The 21,948-nt window shown below is 35.4% G+C and overlaps 2 long non-coding RNA genes across 3 annotated transcripts in view; one reads left to right on the top strand and one right to left on the bottom strand.

The window, feature by feature from the left end:
• Positions 1-21,948, bottom strand: part of LOC143644890 (uncharacterized) — a 119,906-nt gene that overhangs the window by 31,188 nt on the left and 66,770 nt on the right. For both annotated transcript variants that reach the window (XR_013156943.1, XR_013156944.1), the window contains 3 exons: positions 6,799-6,898; positions 5,885-6,043; positions 4,362-4,429 (listed from right to left, as the gene is read on the bottom strand). This is a non-coding gene — a long non-coding RNA (uncharacterized LOC143644890). The remainder of the gene's footprint in view (positions 1-4,361; positions 4,430-5,884; positions 6,044-6,798; positions 6,899-21,948) is intronic.
• Positions 1,206-8,605, top strand: LOC143644891 (uncharacterized). Its single transcript, XR_013156945.1, has 3 exons — positions 1,206-1,268; positions 6,041-6,250; positions 8,512-8,605. It is a non-coding gene; the product is annotated as an uncharacterized LOC143644891 (long non-coding RNA).

Below are 21,948 nucleotides of genomic sequence, written 5' to 3'. Positions count from 1 at the left end.
ACCAGGAAGTCTGCCAGCTATCTCCTCCTAGAACAAATAAAGACATCTAGTATTCAAAGATTACTATGGAAACCGGCTACCAACAAAACTTTCCTTTAAAACAAGCTAGTCAACTCCACTCGGTGTGTGCACCTCCCTTGAGCACCTCTGCAGTTAACCTTTTACATGTACTTTCTTTTTTAACTAAACTTCTCTTTTTTAATAAACTTTACTACTTACTCCTACTGGCCCTCTCATCTCTAGATTCTTTTAATTTCGAGACTAACGAACCTGGATCGGGCTCAGGTGGCACCACTGCCAGCTGGGCACCGGTCACACCAACAGGTAGGGGTATTCTCCAGCCAAAAGAGTAAAGTAACACAACTAAAAACAAACTTGATTCCCATACAAGTACCCTGCGATAGCCTGAGATCCTGGCATGTGTTTCAAACTGAGTATTGCACACATGCTTTTCTACACACAATTGCAAAACAGGTCTCTAGAGGATCCTAAAGATTTAAGAACACATCCAAATTACTAGGAAAGTATGTCACAAGAAGGAACTGCCTGACACGGCCTCTTAGTGTTAGTCAACAAGGGTAAAGTTCACCACATGCAAGGCAAAACGATCACCACATTCACACACATACTCATCTCTCAGACAAGTTTTTTACACCCAAACGAGACAGGCAACACTTAAAACACTGTTGTCCACACCTTCCAAAATCCCAGCTCTTGCTTAAGTCCCACCAGACCCTCCCCAAAACAAGCCCACGCTAACCCCAAATAGGGATGTCAGCACCAATGACTACATGGACAGAGCAGGACTCTGTAGGAATGGGGAGAAAGGTGCAGGACACAAACTATCACAAAATAAGGCACACCCCAAACCACTTAGGCGCTAGTTACCCTGATATTTCGAAAGCGTTAAGGCCAGACGGCCAATTCCTGGCCTCCCGGGACCCCTCACCTAGCCCGAAAGCCGCTCAAAGCCGCCAGAGCCCCTGATCGACCCGGCTATTGCAGATCTGCCAGTCAGGCCGCTCGTCCACTTCCCAGACACAGAGTTAACAGGCCCTAGGCAGCCTGGGGGGCTGCTGGTAGCCTTCTGACGGGACACACAGGCCCCCAAGCCGTCCAAAAGGCAGAAACCTCAACTCCCTGCCTCACAGGCGGCCATCGCTGCAAGAAAGCCGACTTTTACGACACCTCCCACAATGCCCGCGGCCTACAACTCCCAGAGTGCACCGGGCGGCACCGCGGTTAACCCTGTCGTTACGCCGGGACAGGCGAGTCCTGCTCCCCTCCCCCTTCGATACCCAATTGTTGCATCTACTTTCACCTCCACAGCCCGAAACTAAGTTAGGAAATTCTGTCAGGCGTTGCATTTATGCTATTTCGTCTTCTTTCCTCTTCACACAAATAACCTAAGCTGCCCAGAAAAGTCTCCCTGACAGCTATTTGTAAGGTGCAGATTACTCCTCACAATGCCAAATGTTTGTGATTTAAGTGGGACATCTAGCGTCAATTAATCTTCCCCTTGGCCGTTATAATTTGGGGGTATTTTTCTAATTTATTATAGCCCAGAGATTCCTATACTCAACATTACTAATTTTAAAATCTGTTTTCTAAGTTCTGGAAATGAACAAGAGACAAAGACTACCATATGTCCACACTGATGCTACACCTCTCCATTTTATAAGAGAAATTTCCTCAAATATATTGACACGAAAAATTCAAGCAACTCCAAATGACTCCCAATAGGAAAAATTAGTTATGGACAATGTATCTTTTCAATTTCAAGTGAATTTTTTAAAAAAGGGAAACCCCTATTGTGTCAACATAGCTTGCTTTCCCTTTCTTTCTGTGTGTTGATAGAAAGATATTCAGAATTAGGATATACTGCTTATTTATTCCTTTCTGCCTTTAAAATACCAGCAAAGAAGTTCAGAAACACTTTCGTTTAATTTGAAAAATATACTAAAATAAGAGTTAATTCTTTCAGAAGACAGCACAATCACATATTTTATTCACGAAAGATCTGTCCTTTAGAATCTTACTCATTTTAACTACAAATAAGGGTTTTAAAGTGTATTTCTTTTAAATACATTGCCCATAATTTCAGTAAAAAGATAATAATCACGTGGAGACATCACCGTATCATCAATATAAGCTAAATGTCTCCGGGATGTACAGACATTCACAAACTGTGGCATGCTCAGACATGCTACTGAGAGACAAAATAGTGGTTTGGTGTTTGATGCATGCCCTAAAACAACAACTACAATTCTCCCACAGCATCTGCAATTTTTCTCATACCAAAATATAAAACAAAATGTACACAATGTCTGGTTTTTCCATGGAAATTTTGCCATTTGAAAGGGCACTAGAAATGCATCATAAATTTAAAATCACAAAACTCAAAAATCCTAAAACACACACACACAAAACCCAAAACCTTGTTGGAAAGATACATCTTTAGTGAAATACTACAAAATTCTATTTTAAACGTGTTCCAAAATATTATATTTAGATGATTAGTAAGTTTTTTGGTCTGTTAAACTGCAACGAGAAATACTTCCCCATTATTTCTTTTTTCACTCATGTGCAGTATGTAATTTTATGAACAAGACAAAATTCTATACAAAACAAAAAATTATATATTCATACAGATATATCTGTATTTGGAATTTCAGTTCATTACACAATTTTAGCTTCTGTATTTTTCTAACTTTCACTTAACATTTAGTTAGTATTTGGCCAGGCAAAGTTATATTTTCCCTCTATTTTTTAATAGCTCAATTTTTAATTGAATGTATATTTTATATATTATTCTCCTGATGGTAAAATAAGGAATAATTCGTGAGAAAGACTCAAAAACAAGTCAGAAATGAACCTGATAGTCTCAAGTTTTTACTACATGCTTACAACTTTCTTCTCAGTGTTATGAGATTATATTTTCCATTAGGAAGTTGGTCATTTTTTCTTTTATTTTAACATTCAAAATATAAGCTTTAAAAACTGACGTATTAAGGGGCTTTACTTAAAGACCGAATTATAAATAGTTTCATAATTTTCTCAGATTACCATAACCTTTTTAAAAATAACTTAGAAGCTTAGTATATCCTAATTAAGTAATCTAAGTAAGTCTTAACCTATATACTTGTTTCTATTGTCTTTGTAAGAAGAAAACAAATTTATTCTGGAAATGGATTCTTCAAATTCATACCAAAAAATTGAGAATTTTTCTTCCAAAGCTTTGAGATTCTATTTTACCACATGAATTTTATGTGTGTTTATTTTAAACCTAAATCTCTATAACAAGATTTTAAAAATAATCATTTGTGACAGTATTAGCATATTTAAAATGAGAAGATATCTTGTTTACATTATAGAATGTATATTATTAGAAGGCAGACATTGCAAATCTACTTTTTCCAAATGTAGTATAGGTGACAAAGCTAGAATGTACAAATTTGCATATCTACAATAGATTTTATGTATAATTTCTATAACTACTTATTCTTTTAACTTTATGAAATATTCAAAGCATCCTTATTTGTTTGTTTAAACATTTTACATACATTTTCAGTTTATCTACTTTAAAACATCTGATTTTCACATATGTAATTTATATGCTTTATACAAATAAATTGCACTAATAAAATAATTGCCAAAAATAGAATTAGTGCTTATATACTAATATGCTCCAAAATTTAGTCTCTTTTCTTTTCTTACATTACTAATAGTAATTACCAAAAACTGAAAAGATGCCACACAAAGCACAGCTTCTTGCCTGATTAAACAGATTGTTTATATTTACATTCTGACCCTACAAAACAATATTTTCCTGCATGTAAGTGTATCCCAGAGTTCAAACTCCTCTGTTACTGCCCAAATCTCACTCACTGGTTCTGCTTTTAAAGCAATGACCAGTCCTTCAAATGTGTCAAAATAGTCTATTTCTTATTATCACATCAGCACATTAGTCTACTTTACATTTAGGAGTACTCTAGGTGTCTGAAATTTTTTGTTTTTTATTTTACTAAATACCTTTAAAAATTGTCCTTTGGAAATATAATTTTTATTTTTATTTTGCTATGTCTTAAATTCCTAGAAAAGATGATTCATAGGAATCCTATTATTATATCAGTCCATGGGAAAGTACAAAAAAGTCTGGCTTTTACCCGCAAATTGATCTTTTTAAATGAAAAATTTCCAACTAATTTGTCTTACATAATTGAAAACTTCCTGCTTCCTACCATCTTCTTAATGTTTTACATCAGTTAGAATAAACAAAGTTTAAATACATTGTACTTCTTTACTCTAATTGAAATATCTCTTTTCAACAAAGGGATAAACAATAGGAAATGCTTCCTTACCGAAAGATGAAAAGTTGCACCTTTAAAGGAATTTCCAAGGTTCTTATGGTGAAACTTTTGACATTTTCCTGCAGAAAAGAGAGACACAGTTAAATGATTACAATCATTTCTATTCTGTGAAAACTCATAATGGGATGAGAGATATTTGAATTTTGGGGGTCCTAATTTTAGGCATTAAGGTTTAAATAGAATTAAATTAATGTGGCCAATTAAAAAATCTTATTTTAAATTTTAAACGTTATCACAGAACCATCACAAGGCAGTTTTTTCTTATCCAGTACTTTGTTGTTCTGCATTTTATTCTGCCATTGACATAAGCTGGGCGGTCTTACTTATGACTCAACAGTTTCAATATTATTTCAATGTACTTAAGTCATTAATTATCCTTATCTGTTTTTAGATATTTTCTAATACATAATTATGCCTGTTTATCCATTGTTTCTATGGTCCAAATTTCAAATAAACATGTGAAAGAAAAAATATCCAAACCCTAAAACTTTCTAAGTTGCAAAAGGTCTGTCTAGATTCAAATCATTTTCTGCCAAAATATACTGAAAGCACTAAATACTCTAAGATGGAAATACTAAGTACCTTCAGACAGAGAAAGATTTAGGCTGATTTTAAAAACAATTTTCCGGTTTCTTTCTCTCTTGCTGTCTTTCTGCTCATAATTTTCTGTTTATCTTAATGCAGGCTTATATTCATTAATTCCTGTGCCTTCTCACCAAAGAAAATTTATCCTCTGTTTAGAAAATCTTCAGATTACTGACATTTTCTCTTAATTTCACATAAAGATCTACTAATTCAAACTCTAGAGGAGAAAACTGAGCATTAATTGTGTGGTTTTCTCCCCCAAATTTATTTTCCTAAAAGAAAAACAGAAACTGTTTTCTAATTCTTCCCTCTACATAAGTCCACCATACCCCACCTAGCTAGTGACGAGATTTGTCTAAATTTCCTCTCTCCAACATTTGAGGGCATATTCTGATTATGTTCGTACACTTTGATATATATACATATATCACAGTCTGGCTAATATTAACTTTCCACACTCCAAACATAACCAAATTTCATTCCCCACTAGGGACGTGTAGATCTCTTTTCATCAGGACTTAGCAATTTCCTGTCCTTCATCAGGACATCCCATTTGGGGTTCCCATACAGACAAAGAAAGTTGGAGACCACAGGTAAGTTCGAACCACAAGAGAGAAGGCCAACCACTGACCCCGTCATTCATGTCCCTGTGAGTATTCGCTCATAACTGACCTTGATGTTCTAGAGCAGTAAAGAACCTATCAAATTCATATGCAGAAACACTAAAAACATCTCTTTCCCTTAAATCACTCTTGGCTACTTTTGCTTTCTTGGGCCATGTTTTCAAATCTTGGGCCATGTTTTCAAAGGCTGTGATGTTCTCTGGGGAATGTCTCTGGAGGACACACAGCAGGAAGTTTCTCTGGGGAGTGGCAGGGTTGGTCATTCCCAGACCCAAACAATTTCAGGGCAGCGGCCGCAGGACCTACCCATCTCAGCACAGACCAGAAGCTCGAGTTCTCCCTCACATTTTGGCTTGTAATGTGCTCCTGAGAAACTGAAGGTAAGCACAGAAGTATGTTGTGCCTCGGTTTCTTCATCTCTAACTTTATTCCATGTGTATTCCATTCCAATACACCGAACAGGTGCTGACGTAGAAGCGGCCAGAGGAGGCAAAATCAAAAGACGGAAACAAAAGAAGGGAGAAAGACGTCAGCTAAGACGACATTTATTCCTCAGCTCTCCCCGTTTTCCTGAAGCAATGGAGGAAGCTGCGGCATTGGGCAGGGTTGAGGAGTACAACGGGGAGGCTCTCCAGTACCCCCAAACTTTACGACAGAGCAGATAATAACATGGTAAGAAATAACTGTGATGATTTTCTTTTTATACAAAAAATATACCAGAAGTATTTTTCTAAAATACTTACTGATGTGGTAAGCAAATGTTTTTATAAAGAATAATACACAAATGGGTACAGGGCCATTGAAGTCTTGTCTTTGTTTAAACATTGGGCTGTTGGCCGCTTAATTCTCTATCTAAACAGATGGCCTAGAGGTGGCGACTTCCAACTTGCTTACTGGCCCCCATTCAGTACCAGGGCAACTGTGCCTGGGGAGTCAGCACAGTGGGGAGGATTTAACCCCTTCAGAAAGACTCCCTCCAACCCGGACGGCTCCAGGGAATTGTAAAGGAAAATCAGTAAAGCATTTTTAGTATTCTGAAAGAAGATTCCTGTCCCCTCTCCTGCTCAAAGCTCCATGCCAATTTCATCTGACTTACTAGTTCCTATTGAGACGTGCCATTATTTAAAATAAAACACTAAGCATAAGCTTGGTTAAAAGTGTTTTTTCTTAAAGGCAATATATATGCATCCTAAAAGGTAACATTAACGTTACCTGCTTACCTGTTTCAACGTCAGCTGCAAACTGATTCTTCATTTGCTGGAACCATCAATGCTGCCAAACTCTAGCCCCCAAATCCCTTCCATTTAGGAAACCAAGTCCCTAGAAATAATAGAATAAAGTTTTTCTTATCACCAGCTTTTAAACTTAACTACAAATCCATTTAGCATAAATTTAGAAATGCCGTCTTTCTCTCTCTCTTTAGCCCTTCTTTATTCCCTCCCTCTGAAAATTAATTTGGGAAAAATCCCTGCTTCCCTACACAACTTTCCCATCTGGACATCACTCTAAAATGAAGTAATGGTTTCCCTCTTTTCTTTCAGTCTATTTTGAACTCCCTCTTTAAACCTACCACAAGCTTCCTTGGTCTCAACGCACTGCAATTCTGGCCAAGTTTCACCAGTTCTCTCCTTCCGAAAAGCTCAACTGTAAAAGGAAGGGGTTGTCCTAGAGAATTGCCAAGGGCTCATTCACGCTGACATTCTATATGAGTCTACTGCCTCAGAATATCTAGTTTCCTCATCAATGAATTAGGCATAATAAAATGATCTACTTTGTGAGCATAGTAAGGATTAAGCAAATTTATTGCAAAGCATTCAAAACAGTGCTTAGTACGGTGTAAATACTTTGAGGAAATGTCAGCAATTATTATTTAATTAGGGTCCTTCAATTTAGAGATGAAGACGCGGAGGTCAAAGTCAGTGTTAGTTACTGGAAAAAAGTGGGACTGGAACCCTCATGTATTAAAGTCCCCTTCTTTTAAAAAAATACCTTTAATGTAGTGCTTACTTCAGGGACGCACTTAAATTTTAAGACTGAACTATTCCACGTCTCGTGTTACTTAGTCCAGTGCTTTATCTATTAAAGGACATTCTCCTTTCCTTGCTACAAGGAATCAAGGAGTCTGCGTTTGCCTGCCTTCTCTTCCCAGCACACAGTCTGACTTCATTACCAATCAATCAACAGGAGCTAACGTTTTTGTTTTTTTGGAAGAGCGAGCTTACCAGAGATTTCAGATCTGTTTAAAACCACCTCCATCTTGGTGTAAGGCTTAGAGTCTTTTCGGGTGACAATTTTGATTTAGTGAGATGTATTTCTCACCACAGGCCCACTACTTCAAAATGAGCCCATTTTATATTACTTACCTGAAAAATGAATACGTGTTCAGTTGTAAAGTTCTCTTTCCCTGTACAAAGAAAGCTGGAGCTGGCTCTGGTTGTCCAGGTAATACTTATATTTTAAAATTGATGCAAACTAGTAAGTGTGTGAATAACAACAGATTTGGCCATGCCTTTGTGCACAGCAAGGATTCAAAAGACTGAAAGTCAACACAATCGAAGCTGGGCTCTGCACCCCAGAATTTTACATTAAAAAAATGCCTCCACTATTGGGGGCATAATTATTTTCTGCACCCTCATGGCAATAAATAAATAAACACACACATTTTGTGATAAATAAATGCCATACTAACATATCAAAAAAGTATAGAACTTGGGGAAATCACAGCTACTATAGAAATGACTATTCGAAAGACAAAGCAAGCATTTTTAAGAAGCCCCCTAATCTGATAATTCCAAAGACAATTAAAAGCAAACCACCCCAATACAGCTTGCGTTTTCATAATTCATGTCATTTACCTTCAACTTTTCAGTTAGTTTATAGTCTGGCGCTGGCTAGTCTGATCTCTTTCTCATGCTCTTATCTTTGAACCCAAGGTTTCCAACACCCATGTCTCTGTGCCCTCTTCAGCAATTCTGCACCTAAGATCCTGGGTCATCATCTCAACCTTTTGCAATACCTTAGCTCAGGTAAATAAAAATGATTCTGTTTTCATTTTTAAATAATGTCTACTGGGCTTTTCTTATAGACTCAGTTCTGGAATTTAAAATGTATTTAGAAAAAATTCTGTATTTTTGCACAAGGATTTTCATTTCATACTAGATATGGGTTCATTACTGACTGTACCCTAAGAGCTAAATCTCCACTTAAGAACACTGAGTTTGTCCATCAGTTCAGAGAAATCTTAATTGCACACTCCCCTTTTGTGCATGCATATAAAATGTTATCTAAATAGGTTTCATTTTACTAATATATGCAGTGCCTTTAACATTAACATATTTGATCCCAATGTTTATGTTTTTTTTAACCATTTATTATTATTAAGGACATTTTCAAACTAAGAAAAGTAGAAAGAGTATGACAGACACCCATGTATACAAAATTTCTACTTAATAGTTATTAACATTTTGTCATATTTGTGTCTTTTGGGGGGGCTGAGGAACTGGAAAGGAAATTACAGACATTGTAATATTTCACTCCCAAATATTTCCTTGTGCCCATCTGAAAAATAAGAACATTTTTCTACATAACTACAATGCCATTATCACACCTACAAAATTAACAGTAATTCTCTAAAACCCAGAACATATTCCGATTTCCCCACCTGGGATCTAATTTTCTTGGCAATGTCCTTAAATCCCTATCCTGTCACGAGTGACAGTGCATGTGTGTTCTTAAATAAACACTACCTCTGAAGCAGCTCATTCCAACCCATTCCACTGTGGAAGCAATACCCTCACTAACCGCTCCAAACCCGTAATATGACAGACCACCAGGCATCGTATCATTTAATCTCACCCTTATGCCTCTTAGGGATGGCACCTTAAATCAAATACCGATGAGAACCTGAAAAAAGATCTGTGGAATTTCAAATATAAGTTTCCAGTCAATAATCATTATGCATTGGGGAGAAAAGAGAGTGGGAGAAGGGGACTATAAAGCCTAAATATAACCATATAGTTTAATGGGGTTATTTTATCTCTTAGTTAAGTACAGGTCTATATAACGTACACAAGATGCAAAGCTGGTAATTTTCCACTGAGGCTCAAAGAGGAAAAAAAATCTACTTTCCCCTCAATCATTTAGTTAATTCAGTATAGGTGGAATTATAATAGTCCATGGGGAAGGCAGCTGAGTTGTCTTGGAATTTCTAGGAGTTAGGGATAAAGAGGTAGGGTGTGGGTGGACTTGAGCAGACCTAAATTTTAAGGCATGCTCAACCATAAAGACTAGAACAAGGTCTCTTGTCCTAATGGAGGAAATAATCAGGAGAATGGAGAGACCTAACTAAAATGATCTCTTTTCCATTCCAATGGCAAGAAACCTGAGTGTTTTTCTTTAAAAGAAATGCTAAGATTCTCTATATGAGTCTCTCAAAAACTGATGCGACAAGGGAAGGCGGTCAAGGGTTCTGTGAGCTCTGACACTTGGAGCTGTCTTGAGGGCTTTGTTCCCAGGTCATTTCGGGGGAGAACATTGCCAGAAACAGCCAAACATTCTTCCTCACCCTCTCCCTTCTGTCCTTCCCCTTCTCTCTGAATCCACAAGGCCCCTTATTGCTGCAATTGTTTTTTAAATTGTGATTTTACAGATTTGCGTATGACTGAGCTAGCTAAGGAAGCATAACTTTTTTTTTCCACTGAAGTAAAAGGTAGGGGAAAAGACACCTCCTCGTTCCTCTATCGTAACCAAAGCATACCATATTATCCTTTATTCTATTTTTTTAATAAAGGAAATACAACAAAAACATGATATAGAGAATATTTACTGACAGTTTCAGAACTGAATGAGCCATGCTTATCAACACTCAGCTATATGCTCCCCTAAGAACCTCTTTTTAAAACACATACCAACATGTCCACATGTACATTTATAAAAATATATACGTAGGAATGTAAATATGACTTATATATAGAGAGAAAGACAAAGTGAACTACTTGTAAAATGAGGCCAAAGGACACCACGGGAAACTAGAATCCAAAGACAGTCCTCAATCTTTTTCTTCAGTCATCAAAAATTTTCCAGAAAAATCCAATAAATAATGCAGGTGTTGGCCACCTACCCTTATCAGTCTGCTGAATAAAACATTCAAAGCCAGGCAATTGCAAATATTTAAGGAGTTACCCCACATCTGTGCAGATGGACAGGTTGTGCACCCATCCTTACTGATAGGTAAGGGATTCAATCCTGTTCCGGTCTCAACCCCTTGTCCTGTGGGTGTGAACCCATTTGTAAACAGAATATGTGGAGATGTTATTAGTTAAGGTGTGGCCAAACTGAATGGGGGCAAGCATTTATCCAATGCAGCTGAAGTCCTTATAAGCAAAGGAAATTAAACATAGAAGAGAAGCCATAGGGAGCAGCTAGAACGTGGAAGTCAATGGAACCCCAAAGAGAAAGGAGAAGACATTGCCATGTGAGTGCCAAGTGATGGAAAAGCCAAGGAACCCCAAAGATTGCCAACCAGGGTGAAGATACAAACCCTGGCAGGAAGCAAGCCTTCTAGCCTCAGAAAACAGGAGTCAATGAATTCCTGTGGTTAAGCCAATCCATTGTATGGCATTTGTTTTAGCAGCTGGGAAAGAAAAACCGTGATCCTCCTGACCAATGCCTTCCGGTCATCACCCAAGGGGAGTTAAAAGAAGCAACCTCAAAAAAACCCAACACACACATACATGCACTATACCCAGCAGAAAATTTTAAATGCCCCACAGGAAAAGGATGTTTCCTTCAAAAAGTTTCTTTTTGAAATGAGTTTACATTATAAGCAGCCTGTTCCACTGTCCCCAGAAACAGACTGTCAGTAGCACTTACTCATTTAATAAAAATGTACTGATAAATTGATTGCTTCTACATGCCTGAAAATAGAAATGTTGGTCTTTAAAGTTGGAAGGGTCCTCAGAGACCGTCTCAGTCAATTCATTCACTGTGGAGATGAAGAGGTAAGCTGACTTAAAGCCACAGGGCTTGCTGAACTGCCCATTCACTTAAAAGACGGCAAAGATCTCAAAAGTGGGGACTGCCATAAAGGAATCCAGAGGCACGACAGACATTAACCACCAAAACTAAAAGATCAAGAATTGCACTTTCTGACAATTTTACAGAGAGAAAAAAGGTTCTGGCCATTTTGCCCTAATCTGCCCCTCCCTAGCCACCCCCCTCCACTCAGGCACACTGCTGCACAGTCACCCAGCTGCCTCCCAGGGTCCCCTCCAACCAAGTGTGGTCCTGAGAGGAGATGAGAGGGGAAAAGCAGACACGAGGAGTCTGTGTCCCCTGCAAACAAAAGGAAAGAGCCCTGCTCAGTAAGCATGGAGATATTGATCTCTATGCCAAATCTTCATCAAGTACACATAGTAAGAAATGCTCTTATGTGTACTGTGCTGAGGCGCCAAAGGGGGATGGACTAACACAACTTCTACAAATTAAAAACAAGTTCATAACTAATTGTACTAAAAACCCAATAACCCCATTTTCTGAAGGATGTGGACAATATCAGTAGGAAACCAAGGCTACCCGACATACACTCCAGACGTCGGTTCAGATGAAAGGCACTAGCACCCTAGAGAGTCCTCTGTAAGTGGAAACCTGTTAGGGTGTTCCTCTACACCACAGCAGGCCAGAGCAGCTAAGGGTTTAATGGAGAACAATTCTTACAATGAAAGAAACGAAGGGAAAATTTCCTTTTCGTTCTTGTTGTTCATTCGGCTTTCTGCTACAGCAGGAAGTTGATAAGGGATCTTAAGTCTCCCCAACATGAACCTCAATAGTCTCCTTTTACAGACTGGGTGGAAAGGAGCTCAACGGGTACCCATTAGAATTGGCCATGCTCTGGACAAATCAGAAGCTACATTTAGAAATTTTGAGGAGAGGTGTTTGGAAGATCGCTTAATGGTTCGTAGCTCTTCTTAAACACAGATAAGGAGAAACCTGAGATCCCTTACTCTATGCCCAATCTAGAACACATTATATATTTTATTATTTTGAGGTTAAATTATCCATCATCTCTGATTCACTGAACTTAACTGCACCGAACTTAAATCTCTTTTGTGGTCTAAGTCGTGTGTCCAAGCCACCAACAGTGTCAATTTTTGAAAAGTAGAAGTAAAAATCTCTTTAAAGAAGCCTATTAGACTGTTAAGATTGCTCCTTGAGACATTAAGGTCAAAGCTGTAGAAGCTTCAATAGAAGTGAGATATTAAGGCAGTAAAAATTCAACCGTCTTGGACCTTCATCCCTTTCACCCTTTCATTAAAAAGCCATTCAGTTAGATTCTTCAAAGGAGATGAACTTCATAGAATCACAGAAATTTAGTTCCTCCTCTGAACCTCTGCCAAGATACATCACTGCTGGGTATTACAACAGAAGTGTTTCTGGTTATCAAAAATATCTGGACACACAGGGGCTTGCCATATTTTGGAGTCCCCTTCAGGGCAATCTAATCTAGGACGTCAGAGGCACAAGAAGCAAAAAGAATTGTAGTGCATTAACCTGAGCGCACTTCAGGTGTAGCTTGGCACTTTGCTGGCGTGCCCATGACAGATGCCTGCTCTAACATTCCTCATCCTATAGAAACCATGGGTTGCCATTATCTAGTCCAATTTTCATATTTTGTGGACAAGAAGACTGGGATTAAGAGAGCAGAAGTGATTTGCCCAAAGTCACGCAACCAAGAGGCTGACAATCCAGGTCTTCCACCCCCTAGCCCAATTCTCTTTTCCTTTTGCAACGCTGTATCTCAGCATCTCCGCCGCAGAGTACTTTACACTGGAATTTTGCCTTTCTAGAAACTTTAATCATCTTACCTCATTTAATATCGAAAAGAACCCTTTGGAGTGAATAGAGCATTATCCCTATTTTCCAGACAAAGACTTCACTACCAAAGTTTACACCAACGGTCGCTGCCAGATCCCAGATCAAAATCAGGTCTCCGGACACTGAATCAGACATCCTCCTAACTGGTATCTGAAAGCAATAACAATAGTGTCTGTTTATTCAGTGCCTACATTTGCACTTTGTATATTATGTTTTTCTTTAAAACCCAAATTTACAAAACAAACAAACACCCATATGCCCTTTGAATTGGAGATCAGACTAAATACAAGTAGTTACCTTAAAAAAGAATTCCAACATGGCATCTTCCCTTCTTAACAGTTAAGGAGACTTTATTGATTTATAAATTTCCTCCTGGAAGTAATATCAGGTTTTGCCTATGGGCTTTCCTCTGTCATAGAGATAATTCAACACAGGGAAGAAGCTGCAGTAGGCAGGAATTCACCTAATGACATAGGCTCTAGGACACTAGTCAGGCTCAGTTAATGCCATTAAATGGGGTCACCACAGGAATGGCTTTCTTGGGTGAAAACAACATAATCTATGTTGGTAGTCATTCAATAAATTTAAAGCTAAGAGCCAAAGAAAGTTGAACAAATACCAAAGACAAGTAAAAATATACTAATAATATTTTCAAGGCACATGACTAGTACCAAGTAATTACTAGTATTACTAGTAGCAGAATTACTAATACTAGCAATATTCTCAAGGTAGTAGTATAAAAACATACTAGTAATGTTCTCAAGGAAATGAAACAGACTTAGATGACAACACTTGAAACCAGGACCTGTTAGGGTCTTTTATACACACTTGCCAATGATCATTTGGGAAATTGTAATTTTATAAGATGATTATCAAAGTTTGTCAAGAATGCTGATCATTTTTTGATGCAAAGGATCCAGTATCATAGATAGGTTTTTTCAGAATCAGCAGTTAGCTAGATCTTTCCAGGTTGTTTGGACAAAGAAGAATGAAGATGTTTCTTCAGACACATTCCTGCTGTTTCCCTTGGGTAAATCAACATCCAAGAGTACCAACATGGAGAAAATCCTCAGTGGTTGGGTCACGTCTGATCAAGTAACTGCCTCATCACAATTACAAACATAGAGGCAGACACTGGGTCAAGTATAGTGATAAGATTAGTGATAGGGATGGTCAGTCAGGATAAGTGACGTTCTTAAATGCTTATATAGCCCATAACACTTTTGATTAAGCAGTCAACTGATGTTGCAAGAGTCAACAATGCTTATTTGGAAATTACTTAGAGGAATCTTGGAGCTCTTTAAGAGAGATTTGGGGCGGCTTTATCAATGGTATAATGCAGTATTTAGAGTCACGAATATAATAAAAACATAAACGCTAAAGAATATAAGTGTATGCTTCCATATATTTATTCATTTCTCATTTCTTTGGCCGTGGTTAAAAGGCAGGTGAAAAAGATGGCTCGGAAAGCAAACACAGCTCTGCAGACTGGCTCTAACACAGACAACATCTTTGGGACACAATGTTTTAAAATCAAAGTAGCCTGAAAAATTGCTGAGGGACAAAGTGATCTTCATGTTCATTTTTATTAACATTTATATTTGCTCTACATTTTTGTCTTTGGGTAGCCGATTACTTTCTTACCTGTAAATTGTGAGCCAGTGCTTATCTGAATGGCTAACAGATCTTGACAATTAAAAATGCTTTAAAAATTCAAGCCACTAGCATCAGTGAAAAGTGATCAAGGCCAGAGACTTTTGTTTTGGAGGGGAGGGTAACATTTGGATAGCAAAAGATATATAGCCAATAGTTGTCAAACACAAACCAATAATGTGGTCGGTGGTATTACTTAAACCAAATCTTTTTTGCTGGGGATAAGTTTTAAATATAAAGTACTTCAGCAATTTGGGATTTTACTATAAGGACAAGATACAGGAATCTGACAAGGAAAGAAAGTAAAGAAAAATATTTGTTTTCAAGAATGAAGAATGGTTTCATTTAAATGGGGTCCAGTTTCTTCAGTAATTAAAAAAATCATTGCTTCATAATAATTATTTTACGTGGCATGTTGTACATAAAATATAATTTTATATTTCTTCTTATGTGGCATTTTATAAAAAATTTGTGCCATGAAGACAAAAGCTTTTGGACCAATACTGAGTTTGTAAAAATGATATGACAGATTAAAAGTAGTAAAAAGAAAATTCTGCCTGTGCTTTTCAATTCTCTCTAAAAATATTTTGTAAGACCAGTAAATTTTTTTATAATATTAGGCAAAACTAAAACTCTTTAAAGATTTATTTATCATGATCAAGATTTTTAAGATTAGTATACTTCAGAAATCTTCAATTGAATCTAAATAAAAGAATATTTTTTAGAATATCTGAAAATGTATTTGAGAAATAAATGCTGAATTTGGTAAGCTTTCATTTGATATTGACACATATTTTAAGAGACCAGAATACAGATTTTGTTAATACTATGAAATTTTAAAACCTACTCTAAAATGATTATAATAACAGATCTAACATTACTATATTAAAGAAAATGTTTAAAACTATCCAGTGACTGCATAAAAGTAATAATGAAACAGTAAAATTCCATTTTAGTGAATTGCCAACTATGACTCCTATTTGATAAGGTATCACTATAAATGTATTGTTAAATCATGTCATATTTATTTGAACTTAGAAACATATTTTTTCCTTAAACACAGTTCACTATAATCCAATTAAAAACTTTAAAATACCAAGACTAAAATTTAAACCTTTAGATAGCAAATTCAGGAGATGATTGGGTTTATCCCTAATATTTTTCATAACGTTGATATAATTCATATAATCATTATAAAACTAATTACCGTGCTTTCACAATGTTAATACATCTAGATGAAAATTTAAAAAATGCACAGGGCTGTGTTGCCTGGGCAATGCCTAACAACTGGATATTTGTAAACATCAGGTAGATCAAGCTAAATCACATAACCTTTTAGATCTTTTCATACACAGGCTGTCCCTTTTTAACTTTCAAAATTGTGAAACATGTAAGTCTAATTAAATTAAAGTGAGTGCAATCATTTCCCTGTGGATTTGAAGGCTCTAAAACTATATTGAAATTTCCCTTTGCATTGATTCTTTCTATGGTAGTTCTTATTTCTATGTAATACCCCCTAAGGGTGATTTTTTTTTTTTTTACCCTATAGGTTGTATGACATTTATTTTTATTATAATGTAAACATTTAGTTCAGTAAGATGCTATTACAAACCATATTTTGAGCTACATTTTGCATTAAAATGATAATATGTTACAGCTGTTTCATTTAAATCTAAGAGTTGGCAAGATGGAAAGTTCACAGATTATTTTCCTTTGAAAGCATTATTTGTGATGCTGTGGGTTTCAGATAAAATAAAAATATTTATTTTCTTGGAAATCATTGTTTTAGCAACTTTTAAAACTTTTAAAAAGTTCACTGTACATACAGTTTCTGTTTCTTGATATTAGTTCATTTATTTGTACGTAAAGCCAAGAAAGGTAATACTTTTATATGCATTTTCAAAACCAACAAATTAATAAGTGGCAAGTACTAAAATCTGCACTCTGTTTAGAATTTAAAAACAAATTCTAAAGATAAATAGAAGATTAATATAACAACTAAAGAGTACAAAAATCTGAGCAATAAAATACCAGATTATTTAATTGATTGGCATTCAAAGTAAATTTTACTTTACAAATATAAAAAAGAACTACAATAATTTTTAAAAATATAAGATTACTTTTAGTTTTTAGCAAATGCTATTAAATGTCTTTTGCTCAGAATGTATGTTTCCATTGTTTTATCAATAGATATAATGTAAGTTTTTAATTAAAATTTTCAAAAATTCAAATTAGATTAAAAAAATCAGAACCAATTAATATTTTTTTAGTAATGCCTTGTTTTTCATGGAAATAAAAATTTTAATGGAATTAGCTCAATTTTCTTTTAGTATTTCAAATAATTTTTTAACAGTATTTTAAATATCAAGAATTTAAACTGTTTTAAATGTTCACAATAGTTTTATTCCTAAATGAAAACCTTTATGTATTCAAAATAATCCATATTAAAATTTAAGAGTTGCCAATAATTCCCTTTGGTAGAAAATAATCATATCAGTTTTTAACAGTACTATAGGTTAGCTCTTAGACCAAAATCATTAGTTTTGGTCTTTTTTTTCCATTTTTGTGAATTATCGTAGATCCAGATGTCAGGACTAAACTGACAATGAATCTCTATGCTCTCAATTTGCCTTCAGGAAAATGTTCTTACTTGGCAACAATTTAAACAACTTAATTTGTAAAGATAGCATCCTCTTTCTATAATTTGATTATTTCTTTAAAAATAAGGCTCACAAAAATTGTGATAAAATATTTTGCATGCTTATATTTAAGGTATGATTCTTTAAAAATATATTTTTGTCATGTCTGTTTTTTCTGAACTATAAACAAATTGCCAAATTGTATTTGTTAATAATCAAGTTTAGTTTTTCAGATTATGTTAAAATTATCTATTTTTACTTTAATTCTGAAAATACATGAAGTTCAAAAAATAAAATTATATTATTTTATCAATAACCCTTAATTTGTCATTTAGTGATGACTGACAGTAGGCTGCTACAAGCTTTTTAATATTATGTTAAGAATTCAAAATATTTAATTTTGCTACCTTGAAGAAAAAAATCTTCAACTATTACAAAATTGTAGTGAAATATAAATGAGAAGAAATTTAAATGTTTGGTTTTGTTTTCTCTTTATATTTTACCAATTTAGTTTCCTAAGGTTTAGGCTTTTTGAAACAGATAACAGCCATTTAGGTTTGATATTTGGAAACCTGATTTTGATAATATTTTTGTTTGGAGAAGAACTGTCATTTCAATTTTCTGTGTCCCTGAACCTTTCTTTAAAGCAGTTTAGAATTAATATTTCTGTTTCATGTATTGAAGTCTATATTTGAAGAATAAGTGATATAAAGACTAAGCTTTCTTTTCATGCTCATTTACCTATTCCTGGTTTAAATATTATGATTCTAATTTTCTAACAGGATGCATGAGAAGCCTTGGCAGCAATAATTTCCGGCATGAATGGATTTCATATTTTAATTTAAATATCTGATAAATTCTATGTAGTATTAATCTACCTAGTTTTTACTTCGAAATTTGCAACTCATTTTAATTTTATGTGGATGTTTATTTTTAAAGTTTTTAATATGGCATCATAATGGGATTTCAAAATATTTTGAAAAGATAATCTATCTCTAGCTAACCAGATCAATGCAATTACTTTTGAATTTCTGAAACTTTATCATTTCATGGCTTCACTGTTTTTTTTTAAAGCAACTATCAATAACCCTAGTGTGTACTAGATACACAGATAATTCCTTCCTTTATATAAATGGTTTCATTCACAAGAATATACAAATATCACAGGAATCTGGCTGCAAGGCATACATCCAGCTGATAGGCAGCTTGATGAGTCTCTCTAATTTCTGTTACATCTTGTCATTGCCTCTGAAAAAAAGAAAGGTGCTTTAAAGGTTAGTCATCAGAAAACTTTTTGGGGGGAGAAGGGGTCATTACTATTATAACACTTGTCTGTTCCTTATAAAAATAGTGTTCACATTTTTCTTGAAAGAGGATTCTCCAAGGGTCTTTCTTTTCCTTTAAATTATACACATTTCATTGAGGTTTAATATATAAGAGAGAAGAAAAAAAAGAAAGAAAGAAAGAAGTCCTCATTAAATTTCTCCCTAATTCAAATCCTATGGCCCTCTTTAAATTCTTGGGGTGAAGTTAAATTATCCGGTGAACTGATCAGTGAGGGCAAACAACCGAGCTATTTCAGACTCCCCAAATCTTCTTTTTCCAGTGAGATTTTTTCCCTCTGAATTATCTGAATAATTGCTTAACTCTTCAGTTCAATTTGCATGTCTAGACAGGAAACTAAACTGACTAAGACTTGGAAGTACTGTGATTTTTGAAACTGCTTTTTTTTTTTTTTGAAATTGCATTCTGAATTGTAACTCTTACTATATGCCATGTGAATCTGAGGCCTTCCAGAATTCTTGTGACAGTTAAAGCAGTCATCATCCAGAAATTGGTACACATGTTTTAAAACTTACCAGGGTCTGTTTTACTTTTCTTCTTTTAAAAGTTCACCATGGGGCTTCTTAATTTGGAACTTATATGTAGGAAAACCTGGGTGCTTCCCCCACCCCATTTTTCATGAACAAATAAAAGTGCTTTACCTCCATTATACAAAAATGAAACATTATTTGGTCGTCATTTTTGTAGACATATTGCTACATTACTAACTAAAGGTAACTTTTTTAAAAAAGAAAACTGAATGTAGGAATGGCTTAATTTATTCAGCGTAAGATTTGTTCAATTGCCTTTTGCAGAAACCCTTTAACGAAAAATTATCCATCAGTTCTGATCCATTTTACAACCTGGATGGACTTTAAAGGCTCCATGTTGAGTGAAATAAGCCAGGCACGAAATGACAGGCACTATATGATTTCACTTCCATGAAATAACCAGAATATGCAAATTTATAATTCATAGAGATAAAAAGTAGTGCAGGTTTGCAAGGGTGTGGGCGGTGGGAGTTTATGCACCTGGGGCTCAGGGGGTCTGCTTGGGGTGATGGAAGCACTGCTATTGTGGATGTGGTTGATGCCCTGAATTGTGTGGCTGGGAGTGGGTGAGGTGGGAAATTTAAGGTTACATGTACGTTACCATGATTTTAAAAAAGAAAAACTAAAGAGACAATTAAACGCAATACATGATCCTCAGGCCAGATCTAATAATGAAGAAGAGGCCCCAAAGGGCAGTATTGTGATAACTGAAAAAAGTTAAACATAGACTGTTTGGCTAATATCAATGTTAAATTTCTTGAATTGATAATGGTGCCTAATAAGGCTACATAAGTAAATATCCTTGTTTTTAGGAAATGTACATGGAAGTATTAAATGGTAAAACAGCATGATACATGCGACCTATTCTCAAAGGTTTAAAAGGTAGATATAACTGATAGATAGATAAAGGAAAGAAAAAGAAAGAGTAAAAGTGGGGAAGTATATTTAAGCTCTGTGTATTATTTTAGTATTGTTTGCAACTTCCTTATAGATTTGAATTATTTCAAAATAAAAAGTTTAAAAAATTATCAATCATTTCACAAAACCAAAAATCAAACAAACAAAAAAAGGCTACCTTTAAAAAACATATTGTTTGAGGGATATACAAAAACAAAACAAAACAAACATTAAAGTGTCACTTCATCATTCTTTCGAATGGCTAATGGCAGACTAGAAAGAGTTAAAATGTGATTGATTCAGAAGCACTAATAAATGGGTGCTGATTGCTCCAACAGCAGCTACTGCCATACTGAAAAAAGACCTGCATGGAATCCTTTATTTTCAGCCATTTTAAAGAAGTAACTGTCTTTCTCCAGATTAAAATCGGGAAAATAAAGCTTTAGTCACAAGATCTAAAAACCACAAACCTATTTGCATTTTGTGAATCAGTTGGACTTAAAATATTATTTAAGCAACAATATTTTTCCTTTTTTCATTGTTGTTGAGGCCTGCAAAATGGCTGCTGGGAAATCTGCTGTTTGGCATCACACATGGGACCTGTTAAGTGTTAATCAAGTTGAGCTAAAAAAGAAAAAAAAAATCAAAACAAAAAAGGATTTAATCATGAATCATAAAACTCATAGAACTACAGATCCCATCCATAAGGACACCTTTGAAAATGGTCCTTTCATAAGCCATTTCGGTTTAGGTTCACCTAAATGTATTCTTTTAGCCCAGATTTTTTTCTCCGTAGGGGATTAATTTCTTAATTTTTCACATGATGACCCCTTATTTATGCCCTGTTTTCTGCTAGAAGTACATATACTCATAAAACCAAGAGGAAAGGAGGCTGGGCTATTTCAAAAATATTGCAAAGTCTATCTTGGGTTGCAATTCTTTTCTTATAAAATCTGATTACTTTCTTTATCCCATATCCTGTTCTATTTATCCTCCAAGTAATTCTCAATATTCTGTTTGATACGATGAAAATGAGTGCTCAACTTTAGATATCAAAATTTATTATTGAGTCATTGGGAGCTACAGAACTCAGATGGATCAAAACAGCAGAACCCTCAAAAGCCCCAAATGTTGTGCAGTGGATTCAGCAACCACATCCCGTCTCTCTTTTCCTAGGATAACCCACATCCGGGTCACGCTCGCCAAGGACAGAGCCCATGTGACTTCACAAAACCACTTCAGGTTGATTAGGGTGCAAGCCCTTCCTTTCATATTTTTTGATCAAAGAGGGAAGGCTGGGGTACAGCTAGAAAAGTGGTTCTGTGACTCAACCCAACCTTTTACAGGAGACAGGTTTGGTTTTCAGAGAGAAAACTTTAAAGCTCAGTAGATGGCTAAGATAAACCATGAATATGGAATCCATTCCATCTGGATT

The sequence above is a fragment of the Tamandua tetradactyla genome, chromosome 8 (assembly GCF_023851605.1).
Source record: "Tamandua tetradactyla isolate mTamTet1 chromosome 8, mTamTet1.pri, whole genome shotgun sequence".
Classification (NCBI taxonomy): domain Eukaryota; kingdom Metazoa; phylum Chordata; class Mammalia; order Pilosa; family Myrmecophagidae; genus Tamandua; species Tamandua tetradactyla.
The sequence above is the reverse complement of the archived record's forward strand: the minus strand, read 5'-3'. Positions and strand labels throughout refer to the sequence as shown.